The sequence below is a fragment of the Pongo pygmaeus genome, chromosome 19, assembly GCF_028885625.2.
Source record: "Pongo pygmaeus isolate AG05252 chromosome 19, NHGRI_mPonPyg2-v2.0_pri, whole genome shotgun sequence".
Classification (NCBI taxonomy): Eukaryota; Metazoa; Chordata; class Mammalia; order Primates; family Hominidae; genus Pongo; species Pongo pygmaeus.
This window is the reverse complement of record NC_072392.2, coordinates 22,200,104-22,216,395: the sequence shown is the minus strand read 5'-3', so window position 1 is coordinate 22,216,395 and position 16,292 is coordinate 22,200,104. Positions and strand designations below refer to the sequence as shown.

General features: G+C 42.1%; 1 pseudogene; it reads right to left on the bottom strand.

The window, feature by feature from the left end:
• The window catches only part of LOC129017774 (ubiquitin carboxyl-terminal hydrolase 6-like), a 42,211-nt pseudogene that overhangs the window by 18,661 nt on the left and 7,258 nt on the right, over positions 1-16,292 (bottom strand).

Below are 16,292 nucleotides of genomic sequence, written 5' to 3'. Positions count from 1 at the left end.
TGTTTTGCTTTCAAATTTAGCTCTATAGACCACCTGGAATTGTGGTGAAAGGTAGGTGCCAAGTTTCATATGGATATCTAATTGTCCCAGCACCACCTGCTGAGAAAACTGTCTTTCTCTCACCACCCTGCAATGTTATCTTTGTTATAAATCAGGTGTTCATACATTTGTGAACTGGTTTCTGGGCTCTCTATTCTATCCCAATTGTCTATTTGTCTTTTCTTGTACCAATATGACATTATTTTAAGTATCATATCTTTGTGAAATCAATCTTGATATCTGGATGATATCCAATCTTGATGATATCCTCATACCTTATTCTTTTTCAAGAGTATCTTGGTTATTCCTGATGCTTTGTATTTCCACGTGTGAGAATCAGCTTATAAACTCACACACCACACACACACACACACACACACACGAACACATGCAGACTTTGCATTTTTATTGGGATTGTGCAATATGTCATCTGTAGATTAGTTTGTAGAGAACTGATATCTTAAAATATCGAGTCTTCTAATCCATGAACATGGTTTACTCCTTCCAATATTTAAGTCTTCTTTAACTCCTATCAATATTTTATTTTCTATATAGATGTCTTATGTGTCATTTTTAAAGTTTATTCCTAGGTACTTAATTTTTCTCAGCATTTAATTTTTTTGATACTAAGATAAATAATATCTGTAATTGAGTTGAATGGTGGCCTCTAAAACAGTATATCCATGTTCTAACCCCTGGAACGAGTAAATGTGACCTAGTTTGGTAAAAGGATGTTTGTAGATATAATTAAGTTGAGGATGTCAAGATGAGATCATCCTGGATTATCTGGGTGGGCCCTAAATTCAATGATAAGTATCCTTATCAGAGAAAGACAGAGAGAAGGCCATATGAAGAGGCAGGGATTGCAGTTATGCAGTCACAAGCCAAAGAATGCCTGAAGCCACCAGAGGTTAGAAGAGACAAGAAAGCATTCTCTCCTAGAACATTTGGAGGAAGCCCCCACCCTACTGAAACCTTGGTTTCAGACTTCTGGCCTCCAGAAGGTGAAAGAATAAATTTCTGGGCCGGGTGCAGTGGCTCACACCTGTAAACCCAGCACTTTGGGAGGGCGAGGCAGGCAGATCACGAGGTCAGGTCAAGACCATCCTGGCCAAAATGGTGAAACCACATCTCTACTAAAAATACAAAAATTAGCCAGGCATGGTAGCGTGTGCCTGTAGTCCCAGCTACTCAGGAAGCTGAGGCAGGAGAATTGCTTGAACCCAGGAGACAGAGGCTACAGTGAGCCGAGATTGTGCCACTGCACTCCAGCCTGGGTGACACAGTGAGATTCCATCAAAAAAAAAGAAAAAGAATATATTTCTGTTGTTTAAAGCCACCAAATTTATGGTAATTTGCTATAACAGTCCTAAGAAACCAATACAGTACCTTTTTTACAATTTCATTTTCTCTTGTTGCTGCTATACAATCGATTTACTTGATCTAGAAACCCTGCTTTCCTTTACTTTATTTTATTTACTTATTTTATTTATTTATTTATTTTTTTTAGATGGAGTGTCGCTCTTATCACCCAGGCTGGAGTGCAATGGCACGATCTCGGCTCACAGCAACCTCCACCTCCCAGGTTCAAGCAATTCTCCTGCCTCAGCCTCCTGAGTAGCTGGGACTACAGGTGTGTGACACCATGCCTGGCTGATTGTTTTATGCCTGAGGTCTCAAACTCCTGACCTCATGATCCACCCACCTCGTCCTCCCAAAGTGCTGGGATTACAGGCATGAGCCACTGTGCCTGGCCTTTCCTTTCCTTTACAAAATTAGGACACTAAAGTCCAAAGAGCTCAATCAGCTATCTAGTGGCAGAATTAGAACTAAAACCTAGGTGGCTAAATTCCTAGTTCAGTGCCCTTTCTACTCTACCAAGTTGCCACTATACCCGAAGACTACCTCTTTAACAGTTATCCACTGACCACAGTTTTCAAACCTTCCTTTTTCTTTTTTACCAAAGAGTGAACCTTTAATGCAATAGTTATATATTAGACTATCAAGAGAGGAATTATGCACAACCTGATTTTGCCCAAGAACATTCTTGTGTCCTCCAAGAAAAAAAAAAAAACCCAAAACAAAAAACTTTTCCAAAGCATCCACATTTATGTGGCAGTGAAGATGTACATACCTACATAAACACACAGGAAACATAAATTTTTTGTGTGTTGGTTTTTGTTTTTTTCTAATTTTTTAGAGACAATGTCTCACTTATTGCCCAAGTTGGAGTGGAGTAGTTATTTACAGGTGTGAGCATTGTAGCGTATTATAGCTTCAAAATCCTGTCCTCAAGGGTTCCTCCTAAACATGTCTGGCTTAGGAGATACTTTTTTTTTTTTTTTTTGAGACAAAGTCTCGCTTTACCACCCAGGCTGGAGTGCTGTGGCATGATCTTCGCTCACTGCAACCTTCAACTCCTGGGTTCAAGCAATTCTCCTGCCTCAGCCTCTCGAGTAGCTGAAACTACAGGCACACGCCACCATGCCCAGCTAATTTTTGTATTTTTAGTAGAGATGGGGTTTCACCATGTTGGCCAGGCTGTTCTTGAAATCCTGACCTCAGGTGATCCACCTGCTTCAGCCTCCCAAAGTGCTGGGATTACAGGTATGAGCCACTGCACCCGGCCATTTTCTTTCTTTCTTTTCTTTTCTTTTTCTTTTTTTGAGACACGGTCTTGCCCAGGCTGGAATGCAGTGGTACAAGCAAGCATGGCTCACTGCAGCTTTGCCCTCCTAGTCTCAAGTGATCCTCCTGCCTCAGCCTCCAGAGTAGTTGAGACTATAGGCCCACACCATCATGGCTGCTTAGTTTAAAAAATGGCACATATACACCATGGAATACTATGCAGCCATAAAAAATGATGAGTTCACATCCTTTGTAGGGACATGGATGAAACTGGAAATCATCATTCTCAGTAAACTATCACAAGAACAAAAAACCAAACACCGCATATTCTCACTCATAGGTGGGAATTGAACAATGAGAACACATGGACACAGGAAGGGGAACATCACACTTCGGGGACTGTTGTGGGGTGGGGGGAGGGGGGAGGGATAGCATTGGGAGATATATCTAATGCTAGATGACAAGTTGGTGGGTGCAGCGCACCAGTATGGCACATGTATACATATGTAACTTACCTGCACATTGCGCACATGTACCATAAAACCTAAAGTATAATAATGATAATAATAATAATAATAATAAAAGAAAAAAAAATTTTTTTTTTTGGTAGAGACGAGGTCTCACTATGTTGCCCAGGCTAGCCTTGAACTCCTGAGCTAAGGTGATCCCCCTGCTTCAGCCTCCCAAAGTGTTGGGATTACAGGTGTGAGCCACTGCACCTGGCCAGGAGACACAAATTTTTCAAGAAAGTAGTACTCAGATGCACTGACTATCCTGTTGCCTCTTAATATACGGATGAGGAATGTCATTTCATGCATTAGCCATCATGAGTAATACTAAATCCTGGCTCTGATCACTTGTATTAGCATATATAATACATTGAAAATGCATTCATAACAACAGATTTTAAGGACAGGATAAAAAAGTAAAAAAATAAAATTTGTAAAAGTATTAAATTTTTAAAAATTAAAGAAAAAAAGAGAAGAAAATGCATTCAATGATGTTGCAAAGACAGAAGATGGCTATTTCACAAATGACACTAGCAAGACTGGCAGTGAGTTGCCTAACATTTAACTAACCATTTTATGGTGGACTGCAATGAGGTAACCTGTAAAGGGGCCGTCAGGAAGAGATGGCATGTGACCATTAACCATTCCATTTGTGAAGTTCTTCTCAGTTCCACATGGCACAACAGCATTTGGTATTCAACTGGGGATGAATATTGGTTGGGGTGGGTCCCCATTGGTAGTTAGGGTGGACATTCCATTTGTAGATGGTGAAGAGAAGAAATCTACAAATTCAAAGATAAGTACAGCATCATAAGCTTGTGGTATTTTCATCTTTGCTCTTTTCTGAAGTATCCTGAGGACCAGAGACAGTGTAGTCTCTTAACACAGGGCAGGGAGAAATCATAGTATAAATAACTCTAGATTTATTGGAAGATTTTAATTTCCAGTTTTACTTCCTTAACTCACACTTTTGACCAAATGAAAAAGAAAGAGTAACTGCTGGAAACTCTTAAGCAGAATTTTTGCAGAAACCTGTATCAGCACCATGTTGTAGCACACAGACAGTTCTACCACTTGTTTTCTTTTCCTTCTCTTCACCTTTGAAGACACTGTCCAATATGGTAACCTCTACCCAGATGTTACATTTAAAATTTAAATTAGGCTGGATGAGGCAGCTCACATTTGTAATCCTAGCACTTTGGGAGGCTGAGGTAGCAGACCCCTTGAGCCCAGGAGCTAGTGACCAGCCTAGGCAACATGGTGAAAACCCATCTCTACAAAAGATACACCACAGCTGGGCATGGTGGTACACATTTGTAGTTCCAGCTTCTTGGGAGGCTGAGGTGGGAGGATTGCTTCAGCCCATAAGGCAGAGGCTGCAGTGAGCCAAGATGATGCCACTGCACTCCAGGCTGGGAGACAGTGAGACCCTTTCTCAAAATAAATAAATAAAATAAAATAAAAATTAAAAATGCATTATTCTCAGTCACACTAGCCACATCTCGAGTGCTTAACAGTCCATGTGACTGGTGGATACTGTATTGGATGGCAAAGATCACAGAAGTTTCCACCACTGCAGAATTCTATTGGACAGTGATGCTCTAAATTAAAACTAAAATTAGATCATCCACCAACTCACCGTCAGGACTATCTACCTACTGCACATCAATGAGGGGAGCCTCATAAAGCCCTATATAGTTGGGGAATTAGCCTAATTGACCTAATTGTAAGTAATATAAAGAATAGACAAAGCATACTAGTGGTTAAAAGGACTCAGTAAGTGACCACATTAAATTACATATAATATTGGATTTCTTTCTAGCTATATCTATTGTTTATATTTTCTGCTAGTATGTTCCTCTCATACTAGCTGTTGCCATGTTAGTATTAGATAAAAGTCCAAAGAGATCTGAATTCCAAGAGTATATTAGCTAACAACTACCTATCTAACTGAAGTCACTTGGGTTCTCTAAATTTTAGGTTTCTCATCTAAAAAATATGGAATAATCAGTAAGGTTTCCCTTGGTTTCCAAAACTCTTCTGCTATAATATCCTCTGCATGAACAAATATAACAAAGATGACAACTCTTAGACAAATATCTAAAGGTGCAATCATGAGAAGGAGTTCTAGTTCTATCTTACCTGTCTGTGTTGGACTAGAAGCTGAAATTGGAGATGCAGGGACAGGAATTTCAAATGCACACAAAAATCCACTCACTGACAGTCCTACTTTTTGGTTGTCCTGAGGAAAGTTCTACAGAAACAGCAGCAAGATGAGAAGGGGGGGATGTTTCAGATAAAAAGGAAAAGTTCTCTCTCTAATGTGTTTCAAAAGAATGTCTTAGGTGCTTTCATCTGTAAAACCAACGAGATGATTGAATAATTTTTCAACTACATCAAGGATGAATGCTTGATAAAAATAACTGAAAACTAACCTCAATTGTTGAACTATTATCTCTTTTCACAGGAAGAAGTGTGTTGTATATGACTGACTTCTTCAGTTTTTTCCTTCATTTCAGGGATCTAAATTCCAACCCTCAGACACCCCATTTTTGCATTTCATATTAAGAAAATGTCAATGAGGTGAGAGTGTGTTCAGAAATCCCAAAGATGAATATAAATAATACCAGTTGCAGGAGCTTAATTTAGAGTAGGCAATATATTTATTAGATTATTTGTTTCCCCAGCTGATATGTAGAAAGACATGATTGGTGTCAATTTGTCTTTACTCTTAATTTCTTAGTGTGTTAAAAGACCAAGTATATATATTCATAAATACTAAAAACACACATTCATAAACACATAAAATACTTTAACCTAGGAAGAATTCTAGTAACAGTGGTAATATAGAAGAGCTGTGAAGTGTAATAGCAGCAGTTTTTGGAGGAAACCTATACTATAGTGACACAGCTAGAACACTCCATACAGGCAGCCTTACATATTTCCCTTCTTCAAAAATACCACCATCAGTATTATCCTTTTATTCTAGTAGAAAACTCTTTTAAGTTTCTGGGTTGGAAAACTTGGCATTTGTTGTTGTTGTTGTTGTTCAGTTTTCACTATGTTTTAGTATCTCTCTTGGTCACATAACCTAACAACTGATCATAATAATCGAGAAAAATGTCATCTTTGAAGGATAGAATCAAAAGTTTCTTAGAGTAGTTAACATTACCTTTATGTTGGAATCATGTACTTCTGCTAGAAGGATTTGTTCTGAATTAAGTGCACAGAGATCACTCAGCTGTTTTTTAAACCTGTGTACTTTTCATCCGTATTCAGTCTTAGTCCATACCGTACAGGGGTAGTACCATCTAACTTAATCACTAGTAAAGAGAAAAGATCTTTTATCGGTAAAATGCAGGTTTCATTGAAAGCCTTAAATGCTGTGTACAGATATATCTGACCTGTAAATATAATAGCAAATATTTCAGCCTAGAATTTTTATTTTATGTGTAAACACTAAAACAGATGGTACTTAGGGATAATATTAAGTGAAATCCGTATTTTTTTTTGGTGTTCATCTGACATAAAAGTATGAGTGGCTTTGTGGGGTTTTAAAGAGAGTTGCTGGCATATTTGAAACCAAAAGAAAAAATGCCCCAATCTACATCTTTCAAACCTCAAGTCATGCCTAAAATTAGGTTGCTCAGTTATAATATGATGACTACCAGTCTTTATTTGTAAACAAATAACTATGCTTACAAATTCAGGCTATTTAAATAAAGTAAATTTAATGGAGTCAAGTAATTTTTCAGAACTTTATGACCTACCTGTTATTTCTAAGTGCATATCACTGTCCATTGGTAGTGGCAAAGACAAAAAATTGAAAGGGTCAAATCAGACACTTATATGCCCACATGTCTTGCATTTGACTTGAGATCTTAGCTGCCCATGGAACAAGTCCACAACAATTGATCTATTTCTTCCCAGATGGTTGTCCCAGGCCTAGCAATAAAAAGGATGAGAATTTTCTCTCAAAATCCATAAGAGAGGCATTTCTATATAAATTCACAGAAACTGGTTAAATATATTGCATTTAAATGTAAAGAATATAATCCTTACTCTTCATTTAACATAAAATATTAAATTGAGATGGAAAATCCTGTTTTTCATTTGTTCTTATCAAGGTAACAATGGTAAATATTAAAGTTATTTGTCCATTAACAATTATAAAGCATGCCTATAGGTCACTGTATGCATTACTTTAACAATTATGGGGACTCTTTAAATTCCACTGGATAATTATTCCTACATCCAGTCCCATCAAGTTTACCATGTGAACTGGCAACAGTTTTCTATATTCATTAAAGGTATTTTTGTTTTGGCATTATTGCATAACAATTAACCATAGGAACAGAAATTCCTTCATTTTCGCAGTAAAATTCTGATCTCAGAATAGTTTAGTTTGCATTTAAGTTGTGCTACATGTATTTGTGGCCAGAACATTTTGTCTATTGCTTACATTAGAAACTCAAAACTGACAAACCTCTGCAGCTACTTCCCAGTCTGGCTGGCCATCACTGTCCTTCAGTTCCACATATGGCTTTTCATGGACTCGGTTGAGATCTTCATGAAGACCATCCAAGAGAAAAGCCAGAAGTTCCTGGGAGTCTTGTTGCTGCAACCCATTAAACCTGGGAGCATATTTTGCTATGGTCCACTATAAATATAAGAGAAGTATCAGTCATTATTTCCTACCCATAAAATTTGGAATGAACATGTCGTATAATCCAATCAGAGCCATTGTAAGAAAATAAATAGTATAGTACTTAGTCTGCCTCCATTTCAACAAATGTATTTTGGATAATCATGAAACCTTTTGAATCTTAACGTCAAATGACCAAAAAAAAAAAAAAAAAGAGAACTATTTTGGCCAATACAGTGTCCTCAGTCAGTATCACGGAAGCAAACTGTTCTTCAGGCACATAGATGTTATTTAAGACAGAAATACTAAAACAGCATTTGCTCATGTTGAAAGACATCCTGTTCTATAATGTTTTACACATTTTTGTATGCATATAAAATATGTGTATTTTATAGGTACATAATATATACATAACATATGCATAAAATAATGTGTATATAATAATACATAGCATGTATAAAATAATATGTGTATATATTATTTTATATAATGTAATGTCTTCAACAATTACATTTTCTGGTCTTGTTGCATCCTAACTTTTATTAACTGCATTAGAATTATTTAGAAGGTATAAATTAATTAGAATAGTGCCTGGCAAGAGGTAAGTAGTCAAATGTGTAGCTGTTATAGTTAATAATTTGTAATAGAAAAAGCTTTTGCTTTGTATTTAAATAAAAATAATGAATAATCCTAACTTCACTAAAATCTACTACATCTGATATTAATATAAAACTTATATTCATTAGTTTCATTTATTCATTCTTCTACTTTTTTTTCTTTTTGGAGACAGAGTCTTACTCTGTTGCCCAGGCTGGAGTGCAGTGGTGCGATCTTGGCTCATTGCAAACACCACCTCCTAGGTTCAAGCATTTCTCATGCCTCAGCCCCCCAAGTAGCTGGGATTACAAGCATGCACCACTACACCTGGCTAATTTTTTTTAGTAGAGACAGGGTTTTGCCGTGTTGCCCAGGCTCATCTTGAACTCCTGGCCTCAAGTGATCCACCCACCTCAGCCTCCCAAAGTGCTGAGATTACAAGCGTGAGCCCCTGCTCCCAGCCTACTTCTTTGTATTCTACCGATAGAACTATCTTAGTTATGTTGGAAATGGATTGGATTGGATGTAATTAATCCACCTTGCAGTTAGAACACTGCTAATAGTGAAGTATTACCAAAAAAGGTGTACTCTTCATATAAGATGTTTGACAAATTAGTAAAATGAATGACATCCCGAATTTAGAGTGTACCTTTGGTCTTTATCCTACCCACTACATATACAGTAGTATTTTGCAAATATTTAAACAAGCAAAAAGAATTTGGCCTCTTGTTTATACCAAGTGAAGGATCCAAAAACTTTCATTAAGCTAAAAGGCTAAACACAAAAAACAAGTAGAGAAAAATGATTAAACAACTATTTAGGAATTAAATACTTTTATATTATTTTAACCTGCTTACCTGAAGCTTTAATGGGGCAACACTCTTCTGAGTTCCACTCCAAAGTTCCTGTACTAAATCACCATAGCATTTAGCCATATGCCCCTTCATACCAATGGGATTTGTCCTAGAGGTTTGAGAGGAAAACTTGTTGCCAAAGATTCTCATAAATTACAATCATGTGGGCACAAAAATGCCTAGCATCTCACATCAAAATATATTTTATTTTTGAAACAAGGATGTATTCCTTGGCCTATTTCATATTAAATAGGGCAAATAAGATAAAATCTGTCTCCCACAGAGTGAAAAAAGGAAATTTAGGTGATACTGGGTTTATATCAAAGTCACAGGTTAAGAGGCCAGGTGAAGAAAGATTACCTGTTGAGTTCATAAAGATGTCTCCCTGAGATAAAGTACTGTGTCAGTGGCTGTGTGTTACTAACGCACTGGATGCTTGAGTTCATGAAGCATGTGTTTCCCAGGTTGCTTAGACCTGTGGCTCCCTTTTCTATGGGAACTGGAACAAACAATATGAGAACCAAAGCTTAGCTGTAGTAATATGCCATGGCACAAACAGTTACTTATATTCAATCAAAAGATTTTTTATAACTCTCATAATCAGCTAAATGGTGCTAATAATTCTCTAGCAGGTCTTTGAAATTCTAGAGAAGGCTTTTCATAGAGTGTCTGGCAACAGTGCTGATCCATGCTCATCTGTAACCCAGAAGCAGCAATTATTCTTTTTAATTGCTATGATTTTTCAAAATAATTCAAACAATTCTTCTTCTAGTATGTCTTTTAAAACATATAAATTATTTAATTGCAGAGTTAGAAAGAAATTTAGAAAATAATTTGATGGTGGGTTTGCCAACATCAAATACTGCTTCAGGAAAAAAGAAAAAGAAGAAGGGCCCTAATTACTTTTGAACTAGAAAACCAAAAGTTGTTAGCACTTTAATAGTTGAGAGAAGAAAAAAACATTTAAAATAATCTCTTTAAAAGATAATACTGGAGACCTACCCTTGTGTCTATCTTTTTTACTACTATTTGCTATAAAAGACATCTCCTTAGGCCAACTCATATCTTTGTTGCGAACTGGAAGGACAGATAGGAATGTGTTAATTTCTTATCTATCTAATTTACACCCACTCGATTGCTTCTGCTTTTTTTTTTTAAAAGACATCTTATACCTAAATCAGAAGTTTTAAAATCTAGTTAATTTTAGTGCATGCATTGCTTAACGATGAGGTTACATTCTGAGAAATGCATCATTAGGTGATTTTGTCTTTGTGTGAACATCACGGAGTGTACCTACACAAACCTAGGCTATGTATGATATAGGCTGTTGCTCCTTGGCTACAAACCTGTACACTATGTTAATGTATTGAACACTGTAGGCAACTGTAACACAATGTGTATCTAAACATCTAAACATGTTAGAACATAGAAAAGGTACAACTAAAAATACAGTATTATAATCTTATGGGACCACTGCTATATACAGGTCTTTTGTTGACAAACATCTTTATGCAGCACATGCCTGTAATTGGCTCTAAAACCATCCCTATTCTTCATATTGAGGACTTTAAAGTCACTTGGTTTGAATAATCTTTTCCCTCAATTACCTACTTGAAGTAAAATTATACTTAACCATCTACAGAAGTAGCTAAAGTTCAGAAACAATGGAATTTCTTATACTTAAAACATTAGAAATATTACAATTCTTTCTTAAATTGTAACAACTGTCAGAGTAATTTATTCCTTTTTTTTTTTTTTGAGACAGTCTAGCTTTGTCCCCCAGGTTGGAGTGCAGTGACGTGATCTTAAGTCACTGCAACCTCCACCTCCTGGGCTTGACTGATTCTCATGCCTCAGCTTCCTGAGTAGCTGGGACTACAGGCACGTGCCACCACACCCAGCTAATTTTTGTATTTCTAGCAGAGACAGATTTCATCATGTTGGCCAGGCTGCTCTCGAACTCCTGACCTCAAGTGATCCACCCGTCTTGGCCTCCCAAAGTGCTGGGATTACAGGTGTGAGTCACTGCGCCCGGCCTATTCATTTGAATAGAAAGGCAGCTAACAACGTTGCCACAAAACTTGATGGGAAAAGATACACTTAAAAAGTTTTTAATGGCATGTGTATGCCAGTGCGTAAATCTATGAATATACAAGTAGCTCTGTCAGTGAGTAGCCAGTGTTGATGACTAATGAAAGCCTGTGCTACTAATTATGCAAGAAAGTTGCTCTCTTTACTCAAACTCAAAGCAGCAACTTGAAAATTTTAAGGAACTATAAATTTGTAAACTGAATTCATTTGTTTTTATCTACCATTCCCATCCTTTGTCAATGACTAAAAACAGAATATTTTCCCTTTAAAGCAATCTAAATCGTATGGTAGGATTACATAAGAGTTCAAAGGGTTTTCTTTTTCTTTTTTTTCAAAGGGTTTGTCATAAAAACATAATGATCAAATAATAGTTGTCTTGGAGAAAATTATAAAATGGGTTATTAGTAACTCTTTAAATTCTTCCCCTTGAAAATTTAATATAGATGCATGCTTCCATCTTGTACCTTCAATTACCAGGTGTTGTTCATCCTGGATTTTCAAATATTCCAGTCTATGATCCTCATCATCCAGAAGAGTAAGGCAGTTCTGTGTAAGGAGGGAGAAATGTTTTTGTTATTTGGTTAGTAAACTTCAAACAAATACAGAGATAAAAATGAGTCACAATTAAAAAAACTTCTTTGTAGTTACATAACTTATATCACAAATATCTGGCCTACTGTAGTTGTTCATACATATTTATAACTTAGGTGGCAGTATGAGAGAAAGACAATGTGTACTTCACAAGCGTTATCTTTCTCTTTTCAAAAATTTCAATAGATTTTTGGGGAACAGGTGTTGTTTGGTTACATGAATAAATTTTGTTTGTTTGTTTGTTTTAAGATGGAGTCTGGCTCTGTTGCCCAGGCTGGAGTGTAGTGGTGCAATCCTGGCTCACTGCTTCCTGGAACTCATGGGCTCCAGCAATCCTCCTGCCTCAGCCTCCTGACTAGGTGGGACTATAGGCACATGCCACGATGTCTGGCTAATTTCTTTGACTTTTCTCTAGAGACAGGGTCCACCTGTGTTTCCCAGGCTGGTCTCAGACTTCTAGACTCAATTGAACCTGAATCTCCCACCTCGACCTCTCAAATTGCTGGGATTACAGTTGTGAGCCACCACACCCGGCCTAAATTTCTTATGTGCCATGCTACTACAAAACATCATTATTAGGGGCAGCTGGATGGAAGGTGTAGGAGGACACTGTAGTGCCTTTTCAATATTTCTGTATATCTAAAATCATTTCAACAGGAAGAAACATTTATTTTAAAACATGAAGGTGGTTACCGTTCCATGAGTTTCAAGTACAAAGGCAGGCTCATGGTGTCATTAGAATTCAGAATGCTGGTCACAGGGCTGGGGGTGCTGGGAGGGGCTGGGCATGGTTGGCTTTGTGATCTGGGTGCTGGTGTGTTCCATCTGTGCATGTGTTTCGAGCTGCACACTTTCTTAATAAATTTTCATAAGTTTAACAAAAAATAAAATGAGGATGCGAAGCCTGCTTGGGTTGTTAAGCCTTGGGAAATTATCCAGCCATGAGCCCTGGCCCAGATGCTTCTAGAAGCCTGGAAGGAACTGAAAACTTTCCAAGTAGAGGTGGCAGAGGCAAGGCCCTGAGGTGGGAGCGCATGGCTGTTTGTCCCTAGCTCTGAAGGGGGTGTCCTGGTTGGAATCAGTGCTGGGTGCACTGCAGGGCCCGGAAGTGCATGTCCACATTGTGGCTGAGCGCAGTGAAAGCCAATCTCACCCCCTCCGCAGAGTGCTCAGCCTGCCAGCAGGTGGCCAGCTGGTCCTCCTGGGATATGGCAGGGACCCAGCAGCTCTGTTCGAAATCATAATGGGGGAACCAAGGACTCCCTACATCCAGGTCCATTGGGAGGTGGGGCATCAAGTTCCACTCCAGGAATCTCCAGGAACCCTGAGGTCCTCCCTGAGCCAGGGCCGGGCTGGGCACACCCTGAGTGCCCACAGTGTAGATGTCTTCCCAGACAGCCCCACCAGGACAGGGTGTGGAAGAACGAGGTGCCCATGGCGGGAAAGCTGGCTAAATGGGCCTCTGGAACCGGGCTGGTGGGCCTGGAGGGGTCTGCCTGTCCCCCTTGCAGAGGGTCTTCCTGCCACATGAAGCTGGCACAGGACCGGGTGCTGAGGACCCTTGCTTGGGTTTGGCTGAAAGGAAAACAGATGTGGTCAGCATCTCCAGTGAGCCCATGCAGGCCTTTGCGGCTGGGCCCCACCTGCCTGCATCTCTGGAGTCCTTGGGGTCTCTGTGTGGCCCCCTGCTCTGACAGTGAGGACATGCCTGTAGTCTGCTGATCCCAGAGGGAGGGGTGTGTGCTGCCTGGCATGGGGAAGCCATTGGGGCATGTCGGGTGGCTCCTGGGACTGCCCCCAGGGTTCAGACTGGCTGGGGGCTTCCTGCCACACACCTTCGTCCCAGGGCTGTTGGGCCTGGGATACGGCCCCCAGTCAGAACTCAGGTGGGAGGGGCCTTAGATGTCACCCAGCCCTTTGCCACCTCACATGGGGACCCATCTCTGCAGTGGGTGATTGGGCCTGGATGTGGGTCACCCTCTGCCCTCCTGGGTTGCCCAGTCCATGCCAGGACTGACGGTTCCCACATCTGGCTGAACTCTTGGCTCTGGCTCTGGGCCGGCCCGGGGTCCCACCTGTGCCCTCTCCCTGAATGCCCTGTGGGTCAGGGACACCAGATTCCCTTGTCTCCCTGGCTCAAGGCTTGTCCTGGCAACCCTGGAGGAGCATGCAGGAGTGAGGGGCCTCTGCTGCTCTCTGAGGCTGTGGGTGATTGCAGGGAGAGGCAGGGTCTCCCACAAATGGGTCTGGATCCTCTAGTAACTTTGAGGGCCCTGTGAGGGGGAGAGTGAGACACCGTGGAAAGTGGGAGGGGGCTTGTTGGAGGGTCTTGCCCACATCCCCCTCCTGCGTGCACAACACGTCCAGTACACACGCACTGAGCGCCTGCCCTGAGGACCGGTGGGCCTCGTGTACTTTCCTAGAAGGAGGAAGAGGAGGAAGAAAAGGTGAAGAGGAAGACCCAGGCAAGTAGGGTTGCTGGTCCGGGGCACTTGCCCACTATTGACTGCCCCAGAGGGTGACATGGGAGGGGACATGGCACTGGAGCCCACCTGGGGGTGGCAGGTCCCCTTGCTTCCTTGTTAGTCTCTTCGTAGAGGCCCTAAGATGCTTGAGCACAGTGTCATTGTCCATGGCCCAGGTATCGAAGAACTGGTTCCGAAAACGTGCCCACAGGCCAGACCTGGATGTCTTCAGGAGGCGCTCTAGGGACAGGGTGGATATCAGGCCAGGAGAGTTACCTGGGAATGGTCACAGCTCATACCCCGTGGCCACTTCAGTCTCCCACTGGGCGGTGCCGGATCCTTTTGTGGCCACCCCAGGCATCCAGATGTACACAGGAGACTGTGGCTGGGGTGTGATCTGGACAGGGAAGTGTTGACCACACTCCCGACTTCCATCTGGGTCATGTGGGGGATGGGCTCGGCGTCACAGTGCCCTGCCCAGCCCACCTGGCCAGACCTCCCTCTGGGCCAGAACAGAGGATCATGAGGACAGGGTGAGGAAGCTGCCCTCGGGCCAGTCGGGGTCTGACCGCAGGGCTCCCCAGGCCCCACTGGGCACACGTAGACTTACTCTTCTGAACCTTAAAGGCAATGCTTGTTATCGGCATCAACACCTGTCCTCCTTCCAGCAAATACACATCCCACAGGCGCAGGGTGAGCCCGAGAGAGATCTGTGGGGACAGCAGGTGTGAGAGAACCTGGCCCTTCCAAGCTGTGGCTGGTGGCTCGAGCTGCGCACATTGGGGCTTCAGTCTCTGGAGTCAGTGACCTTCCCCATGAGGGCCGCCTGAGCCATCCAGAATGCTGGGTCAGACAAGGTCTTGCAGCTCCTCATAGGGGGCACTCATTTGAGTGGGGATGTGGCTCCTGGAGAGAGGGGCTTGCCCAGGGCTTGAGGCTTCCCTGAGCCCTCTCAAGTTGGGTCCTGGCCCAGTCTGCCCATGAAGCTGGGCCTGAGCCCCAGCCATTGCCCTGGGATGACCCCTCTTGGGCAGAGGGTTTTGCTTGTGTGTCCTTCGGGGACTCGCTTGAGCCTCCTGTGGGCTGGGAGTGAGCCAGACCCCCGGGATGGGGAAGCAGGGCACTGCAGGGCAAGGAGGGTCCCTGAGCCAGGGTCTCCCTATGCCTCCTTACCCCTTGAATCAACATCCGGAGAAGGCAGCCTAACGAGGAACACTGCCCACATAGACCTTCCTTGTCCTGATGGGAGGAACAGAGGTGCTCAGGACCCCCTGGGCTGCCCTAAAAACCTCCATCTTCCAGGGCCTCTCAACACCCTTCCCCTAGTGCAGAACACTGGGCAGTGTCCAGAGCTCCCCACAACACTGTCCCCTTCCCACACTCCCGGTGGACACACTGCCCTTTGCCCTGCTCTGCAGGAGCTGGGCCCCCATCCCTGTGCCTCTGTCTCCTCCAGGGCAGGAAAGGAAACCAACTCCCAGCCCATGGAGAACCCAGCGTCCCAGGTCAGGCCCTGGCTGAGACTCCGCCAGTCACCAGTCCCACGAGCGGCTCCAGTCCCCCTGCTCCTACAGCCCCACGGGAGGCAGGGCCTCTGAGAAGAGCCAAGGGGACCATAAACTCACCTGAAGCCACATGGTCTTGGGTTGTGACTTGGGTACCACATGCTCCTGTTGGTCTTGGAGCCCCTGGACTGTCCTGCCATTTGGGCTGTGGAATCCTGAGAAGCCCCCAGCCCATCATGAAATCAGAGCCTTCCCCCAAGATGTGGAGCCATCAGCTGCAAGAGCTGGGCAGCTGCAGAGGCCCCCAAACCCGAAGGCCTCCCACCCTCCCATCTGGTGACCCCACCATGTGGCCTTTGCCCTGGGGA